This window comes from Medicago sativa, chromosome 6, assembly GCF_051527215.1.
Source record: "Medicago sativa cultivar Bolivia chromosome 6, Bolivia_mono, whole genome shotgun sequence".
NCBI lineage: Eukaryota > Viridiplantae > Streptophyta > Magnoliopsida > Fabales > Fabaceae > Medicago > Medicago sativa.
In genome coordinates this window covers 25,777,639-25,798,790 of record NC_140754.1, presented here as the reverse complement: position 1 = coordinate 25,798,790, position 21,152 = coordinate 25,777,639, and the positions used below count along the sequence as shown (strand labels likewise).

The window sequence follows — 21,152 nt, the reverse complement described above, 5'->3', positions numbered from 1 at the left end:
TGAGGAAAACTCGCTTCTGATGATGACGTCAGCATCTGAAGTCCAGAAGCTGGATTTTATGCTTCTGAATAGTAGAGTTAGTGGAAACGTTTGGAGTTACTTTTTGTGGTAACTTCTGGCCCATTAACTTGGTAGTTACTCTGAGAACTTCTGACGTGGCCTGTATGTATTGGTGTATAACTAAATAGGGCAATGGTGATTTAATAGCTTTGAAAGTACTTTTCACGCGCCCCCAATTTTGTCATTAATGTTATGTTTGTTTGTCTCTTTTGAATTGCAATCGTTTTACTTTTAACACTTTGTCAATTCACACACTACTCACTCACAACAAACACATTTGCTCTCAAACCTCTTGCGAAGTAAGCGCAAAAACCCTAGAACCCTAAATCTTCTTCAAATCTTCATCAAATGGCGTCATCAAGCTCACAACGAAAAGTTTCAGAATCTACTTCTAACATGCAAGGCGCATCAGAATCTGGGTCCGTGTACAAAGAGAAGACTATGGATATTCCATGGAAATCCTTAATAGTTCAAATAGAATCACCGGTGGATTTCGCTTCACTTAAGAAGTACGAAGTGGACATGGAAGGTTTGGTAGATACTCAAAAGCTATCTGAGTACTTCAAGATGTTGAATGGGCCAACTTATGTGAACTTGGTCAAGGACTTTTGGTTAAGGGCTGAGGTGTACAATGGAAAGCCTGCAAAGGTCGTAAGTAAACAAGCTGGGTCAAAGAAAGGGAAAATGACCGTGGATTTGAATCCTACCTCTTTTGATAGCTTAGAAATAAGGTCTGAAGTGATGGGCATTCCTATAACCATCACTGAGGATGTTATAGCTAAAGCTTGTAGAGTGGATGCAGAGGGAAGATTCCAAGAAATAGTCAAGAGGGGACATGTCATGCTAAAGAGCTACTATAACACGCTTCTGGGTGGGAACAAAGATGCTAAGCCTTCTGAAATGGAGATTCACAACAGGATGTTGGTGAAATTCAGTAATGATTGCTTCTTTTAAAGAGCAGGAAGGTCTGATCAACCCAACAACCAACAGAAGCTAGCAATTTACTTCATGGCTATTTTTGATAAGATAAATTTCCCAAGATATGTCATGGATCATCTCTGCTGGGCTATAAATGAAGGCACTATTAAAGGAAGGAAACAAGTGCCCTATGGAAGATTGCTATCTGAAATCTTTTATCAAGGAAGGGTGCTGGATTTCTTGAAAAAGACAAGGGGTGCTTCTTACAAGTGCTTCAAAGTTTCCACTGCTGAAAGGACTATCAGTAGCAGGAGCTTATTTTCTATGAACTTTATCAAGAAAACCCCTGAAGATGAGAAGTGGATAGAGATGACTACTGCAGAAACTGAGATTATCAGGGACTTTCCTTCAATCTTTGAGGAAAGTAATCCTGAAATCTTGGCTAAATCAGTAGCTGAGTATGTCTTGGAGGAAGATGCGAGCCCTCAAGAGGAAGCTGCTCCTGGTAAAGGAAAGAAAGTTAAGGGTGCTACTGCATCAGGAACTGCTACCGATAAGGGCAAGCAACAGAAGGTTGCTAAGAGAAAGAGAGGGAAAGCTGAAACTGTTTTCCATAAAGAGAAGTTGGATGAAGCTCTGGATGAGCTAGAGAAAGAAGAAGCTGAACCCAAGCTGAAGAAGAAGAAAGCACCTTTACAGATGGAATCTTCTATGGTTAAAGTAACTCCAGCCATGAAGAGGATGGCTAAGGAACGTTCTGATGATTTTTTAGCCAATAGGCAAGAAGTGAAAGCTATGAAAGAATTTCAAAGAAATGAGGAAGGAAAAATGATGATAATCGTGGAAGAAGCTGGTGTTGAAAATATAGAGCAAGTTCAAATAAATCAGGAAGAGAATCTTGGAACTTCAGAAGCAGTAGATAACTCAGCAATGTTATCTAAGGTACCTCAAGTTTCTCACACATCTTGTACCACATCCTCTATTCCTTCTGAAGACACTTCTCTTTTAGATCACCTAGAAAGTCATTATCTAGGTGAACTACCCAATTTAGCTTTAACACAACCTCAGAGAAAGCCTCTGAGACAACCCCAGAAGCATCCGCTTCTGATAAAGTTGTTTTAGAAGACCCCCCACAACAACAACCAGAACCAGAAAAAGCCTTTTCACCCCCTCAAAGAGAACCTACAACTTCATCACCCCCAACTGTTCCTGAACCATCTGTTCCTGAACAAGTCACTCCTCAAAAGACCGTTCCTGAACATATTGTTCCTGAACAACCAGTTACTAAACCCATTCCTGAACCTGCATCTGAAACTGCTGCTCCTGAACACATTGTTCCTGAGCCAACCCCTGCTTCCATAACTCCTTCACCAGTACAAGCCATCAAGATCACCCACCATACTGGTGTATGTGATATGGACACAGACTCTGAGGATGATCAAGATGATCATGCCTCTGATATGGTAGTTGACCCCACTCCTGACCAACCATCAACTAGCCAATCCTTAACTACAAATGACCAATCATCATCAAACCTACCCATTGTACCCTTAGCCCCTCCAAAACCCTCTAAACAACCTTCACCTCCCACCATTTTCCTGGATTCTCAAGTGCTACAAGATGTGTGGGAAGATATTGCTTCTGAAGTTCTCAGACTGATAGCAGGAAGAAATGACTTGGGTCATCAAGTTAACTATCAGAAGCAATGGAGAAGGATCAAGGAAAGGGTCATCAACCTGATTTCAGCTTTGCATGATTCCTGCATTGAGGCTCAAGAGCAAGCCAAGCAGAAGCTGGAAGATTGGTTGAATGGAATTGAAGAGAATACTTGAGATGTAGAAATTCTTGGTACTTGGGTGAAGAACCCACTCAGTATCAGAGGCAGAGAACCTGGTGAATTCCTGCCTAAGGATTTGCATCTGATTATCCCTTCTGAGATCCTGGAGAAGAATGATGCACCTAACCTGGCTCTAGCTCAGGAAAACAAAGAGCTCAAAGAAGAAAATGAAAGGCTTGAAACAGAGCTACTAGAGCAGAAGTTGAAGATATCAAAATTGGAAGCTGATATGCAAGAAGCCAAGATCAGAGAAGACAACTACAGAAAAGACATGGACAAGAAGTATGCTGATGTTCAAGAGCTTCTGAAGAAGATTTTAGAGAAATAAGCCAAACCCATAGTTGCACACTTTTAGCTTATTTTTTGTCTCTTTAGGCTTTTAATATTCTGATCATCTCTGCTTCTGATTCAGTTCTTTTCGCTTCTGATATTATATGCTTCTGAATTCTTCTTGCTTCTGAATATCATTAACTGTTTATATCATATGTGTTGTTATTTGCTCTGATAATAATGCTTGCTATGCCCTGTTTATTTAATTTTTGAAGATGGTTAATATGCTTTAGAATAATTTGAATTATGCTCTGAACCTTTAATCTTACGTTTTTCTCATCTCTTCTTTTTGTTTATGTCTTTTTGCTAATGACAAAAGGGGGAGTATATGTGAAAGTATTTAAAGGCTCTGAGCCCCATTAATATTATTTGAAAATTTCTATCCTTTTGTTTTTACCTTAAAACGGTGTATCGAAAAGGGGGAGTATCAAATTTCAAATAAAATTAATTGAACCATTCTTCTTATCTATAAATCAATTCTTTCAATTTTTTTTAAGCTCTGATATTATTGTGCGAAAAATGAATTTAATTAACCTGGATAGAACTTAGGGGGAGCTTACAAACCTCACCTTAAAGACTATCAGACTCAGGGGGAGTTAGAGCTTACAAACCTCAGAAACCCCAAATTCAACTCGTTAATTAGATTAACAACAATTGACCAATTTTAAATACTATTGTTTGTCATCATCAAAAAGGGGGAGATTGTTGGAACAAAATGTGTTTAACAATGAACCTTAAAGAGTTTTGATGATAACAAGGTATTAAAAATTGTAAATTGGACTAGCTAATATTTGTTCAAGTGTACAGGACCACAGTTAAAAAGTTACATCATTAATTGGTTCTGAATGAGCAAATAAAGAGCAAAAGAAAATGAAGCTTAGACGCTTCTGAAGGCAATACGCTCCTGAAGATGGAAAGCGCTCCTAAAGTCAAGCTGCTCCTGAAGAGAGTAAAGCGCTCCTGAAGTCAAGCTGCTCCTGAAGAGAGTAAAGCGCTCCTGAAGAAATGGTGCTCCTGAAGATTACTGCTTCTGAAAACAAGAGGTACAGAAGCCACATCATCAGAAGCTGCGTTATCAGAAGCTGTGTTATCAGAAGCTGAGTTATCAGAAGCTGCATCATCAGAAGCTGCCTCATCAGAAGTCATTTCACCAGAAACTGAAGATCAACTGGATTTGCAAAAGATTCAAAGATTGAAGAATGAACACTGCAAAAGCTATCTATTGGATTCGAAAACATAACAGAAAATTAGTGGAACATTGCAACGGTCATTTCAAAGGTGTTTGAAGGCATGTGCTTGCAATTTGGACGAAAGCGTTGACATTGTACTATTGTACGAACTGTACAACCACCTTCTCCACTACTCCGTTTTGTGTCCACACTACAAGACAAGAAAACAGCTCCAGAATACGGCTTCGCCTGCATAGATGTTCCTTTGGATAAGGAATGGATTTCAAATTGGTTCTTCATAGGACAACAACCAAATCAGGCAAAAGATCATTGGTGAAAGATCAAGCTTCAACAACGACTCTTTGATGTGCTGGCAATTTCACAACGTCTCTTTCACACCTCTATATAAAGGAGTGAAGACTTAGAGTTTTGGCAATGCTGATCGAAAGACTCACAACATTATTACAAGTGCCAAACCTCTGCTGAAATTGTTCTGCATTCACTTAGAATTTCTGTGTCTCAAAGTTTCATTTTAGAAATTCCTAAGTCATTGAGTCTGTATCTGATTTGTATTGTGAGCACCTCTGATTGTATATCAAGTGTTCAACCTTAAACAATTTTCTGTGTAATTTTGTTTAGTTAGAAGTCTCTTGCAGTTGTGCTTGAGCAGGGAAGTGTCTTGCTTGTGTTCTTGAGCAAAGGAAGTCTCTTGCTTGTGTGCTTGAGCAAAGGAAGTCTCTTGCTTGTGTGCTTGAGCAATTGTAATCAGATATTACTCTTAGTGAAATCTCCTTGGAAGTGCAAGGGGGACTGGACTACTTCCGGATTGTGGAAGAAACCAGTATAATTGCTTTGTGCGTTCTTCTTTTCTCTCTCTCTCTCTCTGTTTTATTCCGCTGCATTTAGATTCTGATTACCTCTTCAGAAGCTGTCTCACTTAGCTTCTGATCAAGTGTGTTCAGTTTTAGGAGAAACGAAGAATTTTTCAAAACACAATTCAACCCCCCTTCTTGTGTTTTTCTCACCTTCAGAATTTACATCCATACAATCAACAAAAGAGTCATTATCAAAGTCATCATCAACAATTATCACCACAAGAAAACAACACCGTTTCGCAAAGCACAATTCGCATAATAAGAGAGCAATTAACAACATCATGATATCCAACAAATTATACACCCTTCATTCATTGGTCCATTCTTATTTCATCTTATTATCATGAATACAAAACCATTTGCAAGTTATTTGGTCATAAAACCTTATTTTGACAAAGTTCGTCTATTTCTCAAAAAATCACCTATTTTGACATTTTTCATAAAACTCAAGCTTCATGTTCATATCAATCCTACTTGGTTATTCTAAGCCCATTGTTACAGAAAACAAGTCATAGCTTCATCATTTCGTTTGAGAAAACCAAGTTTCGAAAATTCCAAGTTCATGAGCATTTTCCACTCAAAGTTCGTCTCGAAATCATAAAACCAATTTAAATCAAATGATGTTCCAATAGCTTTATTAGTTAAAACAACATCAAAACATATCAAAAGGAACATTTGGCGATGTTCGAAAACAACCCCAAAGGCAAGAGATGTGTGGAACAACACATGTTGTTCCAACACATCTCGCCAAGTCGCACATATTCTTGCTCGACGAAATTGACAGCGGAGGGGAACCCAGAAAATGGGTTCCCTCTCGGGAACTCACTCCAAATCACCCCAAAAACCCAATTTTTATTCCAATTGACCCAAAGTTGTTGTGAAAACTTCACCAACAGTAAACACACTTCAAAGTAACATTAAAATAAATCAAAAATGGAGTTCATAACATCAAATCATCAAGTTTTCTCCATCACACTCATTTTTTCACCAAAAACTCTAAAACTTCTCAATTTAATCCAAACTTCACAATTAACATCAACAAATCACAACCCATCAACATACAAACATATCCAATCATCTAAAAAGTGATTTTAAACATGTTTGAACAATAATCATTAAAAAATTCATGGTTTTCACACAATTAAGCAAAAATCCCGAAACAACTTATTTCAACACAACAACCATGAGGTTGAACACTTAACAACTTAATTTTAAAAATTTCAACATACCCATAATTAGCACTTAATTATAAGCACAAAATTTAACACATATAATCATAAATTTCACAAAATCAACCAAATCAATTATGACCCATAAGCTTATAGATTATTAGGTAGAATAAAATTATCCCCTTTACCTTGTTTTCCCTTAAGCTAAACCAATTCACCAAGAATCTTCACTCCCTTTATGATTCTTAGATCTCCTCTTCTCTTTAATACAATTAGGTTCTCTTCCTTTCTCTTCTATCTTCACTTATCTCTCAAAATTCTCTATCTTTCCTCTAGCCATTCTAGGGTGAATGTGTGTAATGAGTCTAACACTAATTCTCCTCATAAGTTATCCTTATATACTCCTCTTCAATGGGCTAGGTTACTACAATTCATAATGGTCCTAAAGACTCTTACCACTTAATTAAAAAGTTACTACTCACTTAACTCTTAAAACATTTCCTGAATTACCATCTCAAAAAAATTACCTCCAGTTACTACTAACTTAGTAAAAATAATTATTCACACTAAAAAAATTAAAATAATCCACATTCTAAAATTACTAAATTACCCTTAATAAAAAATGACAAAAATACCCTTAGTCCTAAAAATGCCTAAAATACCCTTCTCGCCTCAAAATCCACTAATCCATGGTCAAACACACAAACAAGCAATTAAACACAGATAAACACATATAATAAATAAATAAATAAAATAATTCTAGCGAAAAACGGATAGTTACAAATACCACTGAATCTTGCCATAAGTTCCTTCATCCTATTTCTCACTTGATTGAAATAATTTTTTTCCATTCAGTCAGCCCATTTTCGAAAGATTTCAGTTTATGAAGCATGTTTGAATTTGAATCTGCCCTCCAAACGTCTTTCACAACATCCATATACGTCTGATATGTTAACCATGCAGATTTGAAATGAAACATATGAGTCCCATCGTTAAAAATGTGATTGCCGCCATGATAAATCGGTCCTCTCCATGTAAATTGTGATCCAACCGCTCCCATATCCAATATCTCACATGAATTTATCCAATTCCTTGTTCATTTGCTGATTGTTTAATTGTTGTGTACAACTTATTTTCTCATCATTAGCTTTTATGATTCAAAGGATTAGCACTAGATGAATCAACATGTTGTATCAAAGAATTCTGTTAGAGCATCTTTTTCTTTTTCCTTTAGAAGTAACTCCTGCTACATTAATAGCCATCAATTTCGGTTGATGAGAAACATTTCTATCTTTGTTTTTTTTGTCTTTTGACCAATTGATTATTAACATGTTCAGATGCATACTGATTCTCTTCCTTACTCCACATTGGCTCCACACCTATATCCATACTATTCTCTATAACTTCCTCCACATTTATAATTGGAATATCGTTTCCCAAAATTGCGAAGCTAGATCCCTGTGATTTCTCTTTTCCATTCATGCTTAATTTTAGTGTCTTTCCTTCAATCTCTGGCTCTGAAACATCTCTCTCTCTCTCTCTCTCTCTCTCTCTCTCTCGAGTTGTCCATGATGCCGTTATTTTATCACCATGGTCCAAGGGTTTGTCATTGTTTCCCGCATCTCACCTCTAATCTTTTTGACAAAATTGTTATTAGCAATATCATCAGTAATATTAATTTTCTTTTCACAACCCTCTTTTTAGTTTCCAAATTTACCACAATCGAGGCACTTGATAGATGGTCCTTGGTTGATCTATGACCACTATATTTTTTTCTTGTTCTTCCTCCTTTGCCAATTGGAGACCTAACTTAATAAAATACGAGAGAAAAAAGTGATGATTCATTTGATCTAAGAAAGAGAGAAGTTTCTCGGCAATCTAGATAGGATTGTCACTTGCAAAAAAATATGATAATAGATGTACAAAACTATTGGATTGTGTTGCATGTAGATATTTTAGCACCTATCATTAATTAAGTGTGTGTGTGTGTGTGTGTGTGTGTGTATATATATGATGTCTATTCTTATTCTTTATAACACACTGTAATTAAATTTTTCTTCATCTTAGGCACCTAAAGTATATATCTTTAGAACCTGTTTGGATCTGCGGTGCTTTGGCTATTCTCGTGTCCCAAAGCACATTAGGCAGTGATTTGCTGAAGCTGCTAAATGTGGAGTTTGGGAAAATGCATGAAAACATCCAAGTAGCCACTAGTCCCAACATAGGCTTAGTCAGTAGTTGTATATTCCATTTTTTACATGAGGGATTGGACTGTCTTTCAAATGGAAGACTTATAAAATCTGTTGGAATAAATAGTTTGATTTTTTAAATTTTGAGAAAGAATAAAGAGGAGAAGAGAGAAGAGATTAGATGGAGTTATGGGAGAAAGTGTAATTGTATTCTATATTGAAAAATTCTCTAATGGAAAAACATACTTTTCAAACAAACTTTCCTAACTAACTTCACAACACCAATTAACTAACTTCTACCACTCTTCCTTATGTCATGTTTGTTGATGAGACACTTAGGATTCTTATACATTGTGGTATTAACTTCTTTTTCATTTCCATCCTTTTCAAGCTTCATACTAGTTTCACTTGGAGTTTTGGCTAGATTAGAATGTTGCATATTGATCTTTCTCAGTATATCAGAAGCATATTTGATTAGATGCATCACAATTCGCAATCCACTCTTAACTTCTTTTGAATTTTATCCCAAGAAAATATAATATTTCTCCTAAGCCAATCATCTCAAATTCATTGAGCATAGATGACTTGGAACTGCGACAAGATTTTCATTGCTTCTAGTGACTTGCAGGTCATCTATACATAGACATACTAGTAATGTTACTTTATTTGTTAAATGTTTAACATACATTCCATGTTCACGTATGCATTTGTCAAAACCCATATGACATAGAAAGTCATCAATCTTCTTATTTAAGGTCCTTAGTGCATTCTTCAAACCAAACAAAGATTTTCGTAGCTTGTATACTTTTATTTCCTTTTTCTTTATTTCAAATCTTAGAGGTTGCTTAAGAAACACTTCTTCCTCCACTAGACCATTCAAAAAATGCTTACTTGACATCTATTTGATGAATTCTCCAATTCATCAAATTTGCAATTGCAACCAATGATCAGATTGTTTCCATTCTTGCTATATGTGCAAAAACCTCTTTGTAGTCAATATTACCTTTTTACAACAAAAAAAAATCTCTCACTAATAATCTAGCATTATACTTCATCACTTCATCATTTAGACCTTCTTTAACCTTGAAAACCCATCTTACATCTATGGTTTTCTTGTTAGATGGTAATTGTACTAAATTCCATGTGTAATTCTTCTCAATTGGTTGCATCTCTTCCTTCATTGACTCTGTCTTATTCTTTAATGCTTCATAAAGTATAGTAGGCTCAGCTTTTGCAAACAATGCTAAATGCTCCAATTATTCAGCTCATCAACTATTACATGTCAGCGAACTTTTGCATGTTTTGTTATAGGATCAAATCGTCTATAGCCACCAGTTGTATAATATTATAATAATACCATTTGTTTGTATTTATCATCTAGTTTCTTTCTAAGTTGATCATGAACATGCCTATAACATATAGATCCAAAGACTTTAAGATGACTTACATTTGGATTGCTTTCTAATGATGCTTCTAATGTGATGCTCTTCAATCTATTTGTAGGCATCTATACATCAAGTAAACTGCAGTAGATGTTACATCTCCCCTATAAGTACTTAGGCTGATTCTTACATTTCATCATGGTTCCCACCATATTCAGGATGCTTTTGTTCTTTCTTTCTTTCTTTATGTTGTACCATTGTGTTGAGGAGTGTATAGAGGTCTCACTTCATGTATTATTCCTTCTTCTTCACAGAGAAGAATATATGTTGATTTGAATTCAGTCAACACATATTCACCTCCCCCGTCATATCTTAGAACTTTAATGAGTTTTAAGTTTGACTAGAAACCATAACTTTGAATTTTTTGAACACTTTGATCACCTCAAATATATTTTGATTTGATCATATAAATCTATGTCTTTTTGATGTAATCATCTATGGAAGATACAAAATATTTATTTTCACCAAGTAATTCACATTGCATTGGATCACATACATCTAAATATATTTTCTACTTGAAAGTATTTCTTTGATGATTTCATTATACACAATCTTCACATATTTTTGTAGATATAAAGATTTATGGCAAACCTTAAATTAGTTACTATCTTGTAAATCAGACTGGTCTCTGAAATTCATGTGATCAAACCTATAGTGCCATGTCCATTCATCTATTCTAATTGTTGTTGATAGACATTTATGTTCCATGACTTGAACTTCAAATTTGAATATTATATTCTTAGTCAATGGATATTTAACTATCATCTTCTGATTATTATCCATTATATTAAGAATCTTATCATTCATCATCATCTTATATCTTTTTTCAAGTATCTGACCAAAGCTAAGCAAATTACTCTTCGTACATGGTACATATAACACATTTGTGATGAGAGAATACTTTCCATCTTTTCTTTTGATCATTACCTTTCCAATGCCCTATGAAGCAATTTACTATCACCAGAAAACTTCAAAATGCTTTTTTTTTATTCATTAAGATTAATGAACCAAACTTTCTTGCATGTCATGTGTGCGAAGCATCTTGTATCAAAATACCACTGATTCTCTTTTGAATCATCGTCATTATGTGTGACCATTTACATCATAACATCTTCTTGGACAAATTTTGCTTCTTCTTTTTTAGAATATTTCTTGGTATTGAAAGTGACTCTACATCAGACAATTTTAACATTGAATGTTACTTTTTCCTTTCTTTTTCTTTCCTCTTCCTCTTCGTGCATTTTACATAACTCTGGAACTGCTCCTTTCTGTAACACCCTAAACCCTTAAAGCAATAAATCACGCAAATACTACAAATCATACAAAGGATTTAGATGCTACTTCTTCTATAAGTCCAATCATGCATAAATAATATTTTCAAAACATTGCAGCGGAATAATGTCATAAAATCTCCAAGTAGTCATGCCATATATATCATAATATATCACCAAAATAAATCTCCAATCTCCGCATACAAAGTGATAAACTCATAAAGACATAAAAATAACGACAAAGACCTACATCCTAATCAGAGCCCGAAACTAAGACTCCAAAGCAAAAGACGAGGTAGCTTCAAAGCTAGCCTTCAGCATACTCACAAACAAAGCAACTAATCCTGCACGCTGTCCTCCCATCCATACGAATAATGTAGGCAGTCAACCAAACGACCACTGGGGGTTAGATAACATTCCACAATTAAAGTATAATCGAACATAAGCATTCAAGAATTTCATGCATAACACATATACATACTCAACATTCCTAGAATACTAACTCCATATGAATATTATCTTCAATTCAATACAAATCATGTTATTATACTTCTATCATAGCACATCAAGCATATTCATTCATCAACAAGGTACATCACTTAACAACATCAAATCAAAATAAGGATTTCTCACCTCATTCATTATTTAGCTTAATCTTTAAACTACACCAACTTCGTCATTTAGAAAGTATAATCATACATGCAACTTCACTCATGTTTACATCAACACATGTTTAACACAATGCATATATTTCCTTTAATTCACATCAAACGTATGGATCACATAAACTCTTGCCTAATCAACTCAACAAATACAATTCATCATTTGAAAGTATAGACAGGGAAATCATGATCATCAAAGAAGTCCCCAAAATCAAACACATATGATTCATACTTCATTACTATGACAAAAAATAACATCATCAATTAAAATCACCAAGTGTGCAAATACCATAAAAAATAACCAATATCAACATGTACACAATTGCACACAATTCACACATTTCACCAATTACATAAATCGCTAAGTCTCACCAATGCACATAATCACCAAGCACATAGTCAAATATGAGACGACTCACCAATTGCCTAGACATGACTCTATATGCATGTGGTACCGGTCATCGTCAAGGTCGACACCTCAAGATACAACTATTCATAATCATCGTCATTGAATACATAGTATTCTAGTCATCGCCGTTGGGTATAAATATCCTAGTCATCTTCATTGGATATAAATATCTTATTAATGGATGCATGCACATATGACTTAATAATGCACACGTTCAATAAACAAATCATCATCATTAAACATCGTCATTTTTCAAACATACGGTCATCATCAATATCATCTTTATTTTCATGTAAGAATTCATCATCATTAATATATCATCGTCGTAAAAATCATCATCATAATCATCATCAAACATGATTCATAACTATCATCAAACATAATTATATTTATCGCCAAACATAATCATATTTATCACCAAACATTCATCACATAGTCATCATAGTCATAATTCAACAAGAGTCATCACCAAATCATCAAGTTAAAATCACCAAAAGAATCATCAACAAATATTTATCACCACAAAGCAATCACTTCGTCTCATAAAACATAATTTACATAAAAGGCGTCATATAGCCACATCATGATAATCAACATATCAAACACCTAATAACCATTGTTTCATTCTCTTTTCATCGCATCATCTTGATTACAAAGTAATTTGTAAGTTATCCAGTCATAAAATCTCAATTTGATAAAGTTCGGCTATTTCGGTAAAATTGTCAATTTCCAAATATTTCACCAAAGTGAAGTTTCAAGTATCAACAATACACTCAAGACATCCTTACATATCACCTATCATCTAGGGAAAACATTCACAACATTTTTGTTTCATAAAGTTACTTCATTTTCCAAAATTTCACAAGTTTTTCTCATTTTGAACATGCTTTTAAACCACAACTTTTCCTCAAGATTAAGCCATGTTAAACCACTCATTTAAGCTCATTTACAACCTATTCAAGTAGGTTTAGGGGTTAGGAACTCATAGGGATGCATACGGAACCCAAAAAGTATTAAAAACGACGTTTCCCGACCTTCCAAAAAGTGCATGGTCCAGGGCAAAACGCACGATCCAGGAACTTAGGCACGGGTCGTGCTATACCTGAGGCAAACCGTGCTCTTTGCTTTGACAGCAAAGTTGCACGTTTTCCTATTTTCGCGGGGGAAGAAGTCCGATTTTTGATCCGTTTTCGATCCCATTTTCACCGATTCGTCCCTAACTCTTAAACCATTAATACACACTCCAAAAACATTGTTTCCCAACCCAAAATAACTTAATTTAAACCAACCAAAATGACTTATTTTCAAAAGTGCTTAAAAACAACTTTTAGCTTAAAACCCAATTTCTCCCAATTGATTTCACATCCAAACATAATGACCAAAAACAAATTTTCTATTCCATCTGACTCATCAAAACCATTCCTTGAATTCACGTAAAATCAACTTAAAATCATCAACATCAAAATTAATTCATTTTATCCATTTTAACAAAAACCACCCAAACACAACAACTTAACCACATCAACACATTTATCAACACGCAAGGCATGAGTTAATATCAACAACATAACCCAACAACAATTTAAGAATAATTTCATGAGTTCATCAACAATCAACAACAAAAATATCAATTTTCATCATTCTAAGCTAAAAGTTCAACATAATCACTTTGACACATAATCATCATGAAGTTTAAGCATAATCAACAAGTTTATGACCAATTTCACATACCCAAATTTATCACATAAACATGAGCACAAAAATCAACATATAAATTCATCAAAATCACAATTCACAAATAATCACTTATGACCCATAATCAAAAGTTGAAATCATAGCTTAATTGGTGAAGGGAATCTATCCCCCTTATTTCTAGGTCTTGAATCCACTAGCTTAGGCTTCAATCTCCCCCTAGCTCTTTAAAACCCAAGCATTCTCTAACTTCCTCTTCTTTTCTCTTCTCTCCAAGTTGTGATCTACTTTGTCTCTCTACCTCTAAAGTTTGTGAAATGAGAAATGAATGGGAAAAACCTAGTTTTTTCTTAAGAGTTATGTATATATAGTCACCTTTTAATTGGGCTAGGTTTCTAATTGTCATAATGGGCTAAAAATACTAACTAATTCCCAAAAGTTACTATCTTAGTCCGCCAAAACACCGAATAATTACCATCTCTAAATAATTACTCAAAGTCACTAGTAACTTAGTAAAAATAATCATTCACACTAAAATGTCAAAATAACCTTCTTAATAAAATGACTAGTTTACCCTTACTCACCAAATGACCAAAATACCCCTTAGTCTAAAAATGACTAAAATACCCTTCTAGGCCAAATATCCACTAATCCTGAATCAAATCCACACAAAGACAAATAAGTACATAAAAACACATATGAACACATATAATATATAATTAAAATAATTCTAGCTAAAAAAGGGGTGTTACATTTTCACCTCTTCGATTTCTCGAAGACTGCTTAGAATGAAACTTTTCACCATCTTTAAATCGTTGTTTCTTGCTATACTCACCTTTCCTTTTTTTTTTTCCTTTTCCTCTCTTGTCCTTGTTTACTTCATTTCTTGATTAAGATAACAACCCAACTTCAATTGTCTTCTTAAATTTTGTAGTTCTCTCATTCAACCTTTGTTCATGAGCTTCTAATATCCCTTGCTATTCATCAACCTTCATGTTTCCTAGATCCCTTTCTTCTATAGTGATAACCATATGATCAAATCTTGGAGTGAGACTTCTTAGAATTTTTTCAACTATGATTTGATCTGCTAATGTTTCTAAATAATTCCTCAAGCGGTTTTGTTAGTGTGACACCTTTTGTGAAGAATTCTGCAATACTTTCATTATGTATCTGGAGGTTCTCATATTGTATTTGTAGGTTCGCATATTGTTTACAATTCATTCTCCTCATTCTTGAATTTTTTCCCCTTAATAATGGCATGTTAAGATTATCTCATGCTTCTTTTGTTGATGTGCATCTAAAACATATTCAAAAAATGAAGGATCCACACACTTGCGAATCAAGAACAATGCTTTGTAATCATTTTTCTTCCCATCAAGAACATGTAAAGGTCCACGAAAATTGTTGAACTCATTCGCCATGATTGCAAGGTTTCAGGATCAAACTAATGTTGTGACACCAATTGTTGTAACAAAGGGATTGATTTTGTGAATTTTGAGAAAGAATAGATAAGAGAAGATAAAAGAGATTAGAGAGAGTTATGGGAGAAAGTAAATTTGTATTCCATACTGAAAATTCTCTAATTCAAACACACGAGATTTTAACCATTTATAGCCTACATTACTTGCTATGCAAGTTACTTGAGATACACATTAACAACTTGTTAAATTAAAGCTTAAATATGTTTATAGTCCTTGCAAATAGGGCTCCTTTGAATTTTCGTCCCTGTATTTATTAATCCTTCCAAACCTTCCCTGCAATTACTAATCATTTGAGTTTAGGTCCTAATCCCTTTTGATTACTTATGTGGCACATAATTAATGACATGGCGATGATGTGGCAGATGATGACTGGAGAAGACATGGATGACTCACCAAATTCCACCCAAAATGACTATTTTGCCCTTAATGAAACTAGACAAGTGCGAAATGACCATTCTACCCATTTCTTCTTTTTCTTCCCACTTCTCACTCCAAAACCCAGAAGAACTATCTTCATCAAATCTCTCTTCATCTTCATCAGATCTCTCTTTATCAAAATATATACCTTTGAAAAAAAACTAGTTTATAACTATTTTATCAAATTATACAATTGAAAATGATACTCCTAATACATTAATAGATTCATCTATGTACATGTGTATAATCCGATCCACCTTACTATCATATCTGAAGCCATCAACAACAACAGAAGCACTTCGCTCCTCCGCGCGCTATCCTCACCCTCACCGCCACAATCAACTCCCTCCGTCGCGCCATCCCCACCATCATCGCCGCAATCAATTTAAAATCATCTCATTTCAAAATCAATTCAAACACCAAAACAGGCAAAAAGAAATCCAGATCTCAACAATTTCAAAATCAAGACGCGATTTGATCTCTTCATCACCACTGTTGATTAGATCTCTCTTGATCATATCTCTCTTCGCCGGATCAAGATCTCCGTTACTTCACTGTCGGCGCTCAAGCTGATGAAATGCAGTAGATCTATGGAGGAGAAACAGTGGAACAATGCTGAAACTGAAACCTTCGCGTCTGATTTCGATGAAGTTGTTGATGATGAATCAAACACTGAAACCGAAACATATATCTGGGTTTCCCTTTCAAGTTATTATTTTTTGCGATCGGTTTGATTTGGGAAATATATTGATGAAGAGGATGCTGAGATGATACAAGTGATATTGTTTTGAATGTTGCTGCTATTGTTATGTTAATGTTGCAGGTGAAGGAGAAAGGACCAGACGAAGTGAAGGAGAAAGGAGGGGTAGAGTAGACTTTTCCTCATGGTCTAAAGTTATTAAGGACAAAATAGTAATTTCGCTTATAAATTACTGAGTCATCAAAGTCCTGTTCCAGTCATCCTCTGCCACATCAACGCCAAGTCAGTAATCAAGTGCCACATAAGCATTCAGATGTAATTAGGATCAAAACTCAAATGATTAGTAATTGCAGGGAAGGTTTGGAAGAATTAGTAAGTACAGGGACAAAAATTCAAACGAGCCCTATTTGCAGGGACTATAGACATATTTAAGCCTTAAATTAATGATTTGTATCAAATAATTTGGAGCCACGTCACTTTCATGTCTCCAAAAACAAAATCTTTTATTACAGTTTGTTGGATGAAGGCAAGGAGTTGCTTTTTCAAATAAAATTACCCTAAATAAAATTCAATAGAGAAAATCTTGTCAAGTGATTTAGAAGCGTGACACTTTTATCCCTAGAGATGTGACACAATATGTGAATTCCACATCAGATGTTACATCATTATTTAACATATCAAACCATGCTTTTATAATTATTGAACCTAATGTAGGGACAAAATTGGCTATTCACTTTCTCAAAATTCATTTGAATTTTTAATTCATTGAGTTTAAAGGAGAGTATAGGGGACATAGCTCCTCTTAAGATTCTTAGTTGAACTAAAATTAGAATCTCATGAAGAAAAAAACCCCAATCCTCTTGTGGCAATTGAACATCTAAAGTTTTATGAGCAAATGGTCATTTTAGTGCCTGACTCTGCATCTTACTGTCATAAAAGTCCTTGATTCAGAATTAAATACAAAGAAGTTCTTGACTCTGTACTATATTGAGGTTCTGATTAGTTGTTCTCAATTGTAGAGAATACACTAAGTTGCTGAAACAAGAACTATCTTTAAAAGTAAGTTGCTGAAAGGTATAGTGAGGTTGTGCATTGTTTACCACTAAGTGTAACACTTCAAAACCAAAAGGTTGTTGCATGTTACGGATATTAATTATGTCAAATTGGAAAATACATGTTAGTTGTATGTTACAGATATAAATATACAAATATTATTTGCTTGGTTTGTTTATCATGAGCTCCTTGCACTACAAAAAAACACGTTATTTCCGGCGGCTAAATTTGGCTTATTGCGGCGGTTTTAGCCGCCGCTATTAACGAAACTGGCAGTTCCCAAAACTGCCGCAATTTTTGCTGCCACAAAGTTTAAAATGGCAGTTTAGTGCAAACCGCCATGTGAACTGCCATAATACGCGTTGGTGATAACGGCGGCTAATTTATCGAGTAAAACGGCGGTTTCAGCCGCCGTAATGTACAATATTTCAACAAAAAAATTAGAAATTAGTGGCAGTTTGAACTGCCGTAATATACGATTTTTAAAGGAAAAAAGTAGCACATAGTGGCAGTTTGAACTGCCGTAATGGTCATTTCATTAAATAAAAAAAAAACTGAAAATTGCACTGAAATAACACAATTACTAGTAGTAATATTAATTATTTTCATACATAAATTGTGATATTACATAACTATAAAATCTGTAACTGAATTTATATTGTATACATGCACTATAGTTGAACTTCCAACGACCTCTTCATACTTGCTCCCCCCTCTTGCAAAAAGTTGTATTCCTCATAAAGGAATAGTCCCCTGCAAGTTAAAGAGACAATCACAAAACTACTAAGCATTAAAACTAGTCACCATAGTTAGTACAATCACCATAGTATATTTCAAGAGCTGCTGATGCTTCAAAATGTATAACCAAAAAAATAATATTGACATACTATGAATGGGGGATGAACATAAAGTTATCAATTCTAGCACCAGGTGACCTAAACAATATCAACACTAATAGAACAGAAACACTAAAGTTGTATGGAACAAAATAGAACACAAACTCTAAAATAATCAATATGATGACAATATAATCACTTTAGTTATAGCCAAAACATTACTTTAACTGTAATCACTTCAGATTGCAAATCCAAAACCCAATAGAAAGCAAATTCCAAGAAGAGGTAAATAACCAATACCTTAACGATCACTACCAATTGATGGACCCCCCGCTCTCTCCTAGAAACAATGGGCAAAATAATAAAACATAGTCACCTACTAGATAAGTTCAACACAAGAAAAACAAGTGAAAATGTTGATGGAAAAATAGAAATTATAAAGGTATAGCATAATATAGGGAATTCATAAAGGTATCAGGAATACATTTCATACCTACTGCACAGTCTTCACTGTGATTTCTCACGGCAATTTTGGAGGTGCTGACAGTTGAAGGAGTTCTATACTTCTATGGGACGAGCATAAAGGAAAGTATTAAAAGTATAATATAGAATGAACTAAAGTAGTACCTATGAAGTGAGGAAAAATAAAGCACTAAACTAGTGGTTATAAATGCTAACTAGTAAAAACATGAGCTAATATATTTACAAGATGACAAGAACTTCATCACAGGAGAATATAACTGATACAAACAGAACAAAAAATCAAAATCCAAACACTAAAGCTAACAATTTCAGAGATCTGCAATGTTCACTGAACTAAGCAAAATCAATTACAGATCATATAAAAACAACATTAACTACTTTGACAATTAAAACATAAAGGGCTAGGAACAACTTGCCAATAATCTTTCATTTCTTGTAGTCAATTCGAACAAAACCAACCATATAAATCAACTTTTCTACATTCATTTGTGTAAACGTGAAAAGGAGAAACAATAAGTTTCAACATAATAGGAAGCAAAAGAATCCTTCTGAAAACAGTATGAACAGGTTCTATTAGATAATCATCGGGCAGGATGCATTCAAAATCAGTAACTGAAAGGTAACATAATATGTAGCATTCACAAAAACCTTTCTGAAATATATCAGTGCCAAAATCAATACAAATATCACCAAGTAACATGAGTTGTGAGAGAACCCAAAAAATTATATGTTGTGTTTGGTTCTATATTCAGCTCAAGTGGGTCTATTTAAGTACACCTTGTTCAAACTAGTAAATACATGTCAATTAGATGTAAAGCAGCAACACACAACATTATAACCCTGTAGGCTGTAACTACAATTTTTTTTTTGACGTTATAACCCTATAACTACTTGCTGCAACACAAATAAGCTAATTTATGAACTAAGCAAATTTAACATGAGAATTTCATTAAAACCTAATTTTCTCATACTAATCACAATACCCATTAATCTCACATGATAATTTCATCAAAACCCATTTATCTAATATTGCATAAACCTAACGATTCTTTCAACTAAGCAAACTTAACAAATCTAGAATAAAGAAAAAAAATACCCAGATCAGTATCAATTTCAATTTTTTTCTCTAAATCCAAAACAAACAAACAAAAAACCCAGAAAGAGAGAGGGAATAAATCACCAACAAAAAATCGAAAAGAACAAAGATCAATAATTTACCTGTCCAAATATTTAAGCAGCGATGATGTGTCTCTTCAAGAACCTGAATTTAACTTCAAAAACAAAGATTTAGTTAAATTTAGCTATTAGTGAAAAATTAATCTAGGGTTTCAGCAATACCTGACAACAAAAGCAAAACTACTTCAAAATAGATTATCCAGATCGAGTGTTTGAGAAGATTTGATGAAGAGGAAGAAAAACCTTCAAAATAGATTCGTTGGTTATAGATGGGTTTGCAGTCGATTAATGAGTTCAATCCGAAAAATGGGTTTGAGAAGGAATGGGCTCGATCTGGAAAAGTGGTTCGATTAATGGGTACGATGGTTTGAGATGCAGACAAATAGTATAGAAGGGTTTGATATCTAGATCTGTGGAGTAGAAGAAAAGAGTTATGGAAAAATAAGAATAAAAGAAATACAAAAAGGTATAAAGAAAAGTAATAAAAGGATAAAGAATTAATGAAGAAAAATTGGAGGGATTTTTCCAAAAAAAGAGGGGGAAAAGAGGATAAGTAAAATGTGAATACCGGCGGGTCAAAATGCCATAATATTACACGCATAAGATGTTGTTAATACTGGCGGTTCAAACCGCCGCAATTAACTGTGAATATTGGCAGCTCATAAAACTGCCGCAATGTACCGTTTTTAGTGGCGGTTTTAAAGACCGCCATAATAAAACCGCCGCAATGGACGCGATTTTTTGTAGTGTTGTTTGGTCTAAGCTAACAACTTGTTCGGATCTTAGTGAGAGTACATGTTTACTGTCAGGGATCTAACTGTCAGGGACTAAAGTGATAATCGAAGTGCAGAGTCAGAGACTTCTTTGTATTTAATCATGAGTCAAAGACTTTTGTGATAGCGAGGTGTAGAATCAGGGACTAAGGTGACCATTTGCTCAAAGTTTTATCATTCTCCATAAGAACTTGACAATATAATTTCCCC

At 34.4% G+C, this 21,152-nt stretch overlaps 1 long non-coding RNA gene across 5 annotated transcripts; it reads right to left on the bottom strand.

Moving 5' to 3' along the window:
• Positions 1-18,258: 18,258 nt before the first annotated feature.
• LOC146914171 (uncharacterized) lies at positions 18,259-20,914 on the bottom strand. 5 transcript variants are annotated; one of them, XR_015014008.1, is made up of 5 exons: positions 20,332-20,914; positions 20,212-20,264; positions 19,004-19,076; positions 18,811-18,889; positions 18,259-18,427 (listed from the first exon to the last, which is right to left on the bottom strand). It is a non-coding gene; the product is annotated as an uncharacterized LOC146914171 (long non-coding RNA). The 5 variants fall into 5 exon arrangements; XR_015014007.1 differs by having other exon boundaries at positions 18,811-18,850; XR_015014010.1 differs by having other exon boundaries at positions 20,212-20,254.
• Between the last annotated feature and the right edge of the window lie 238 nt (positions 20,915-21,152).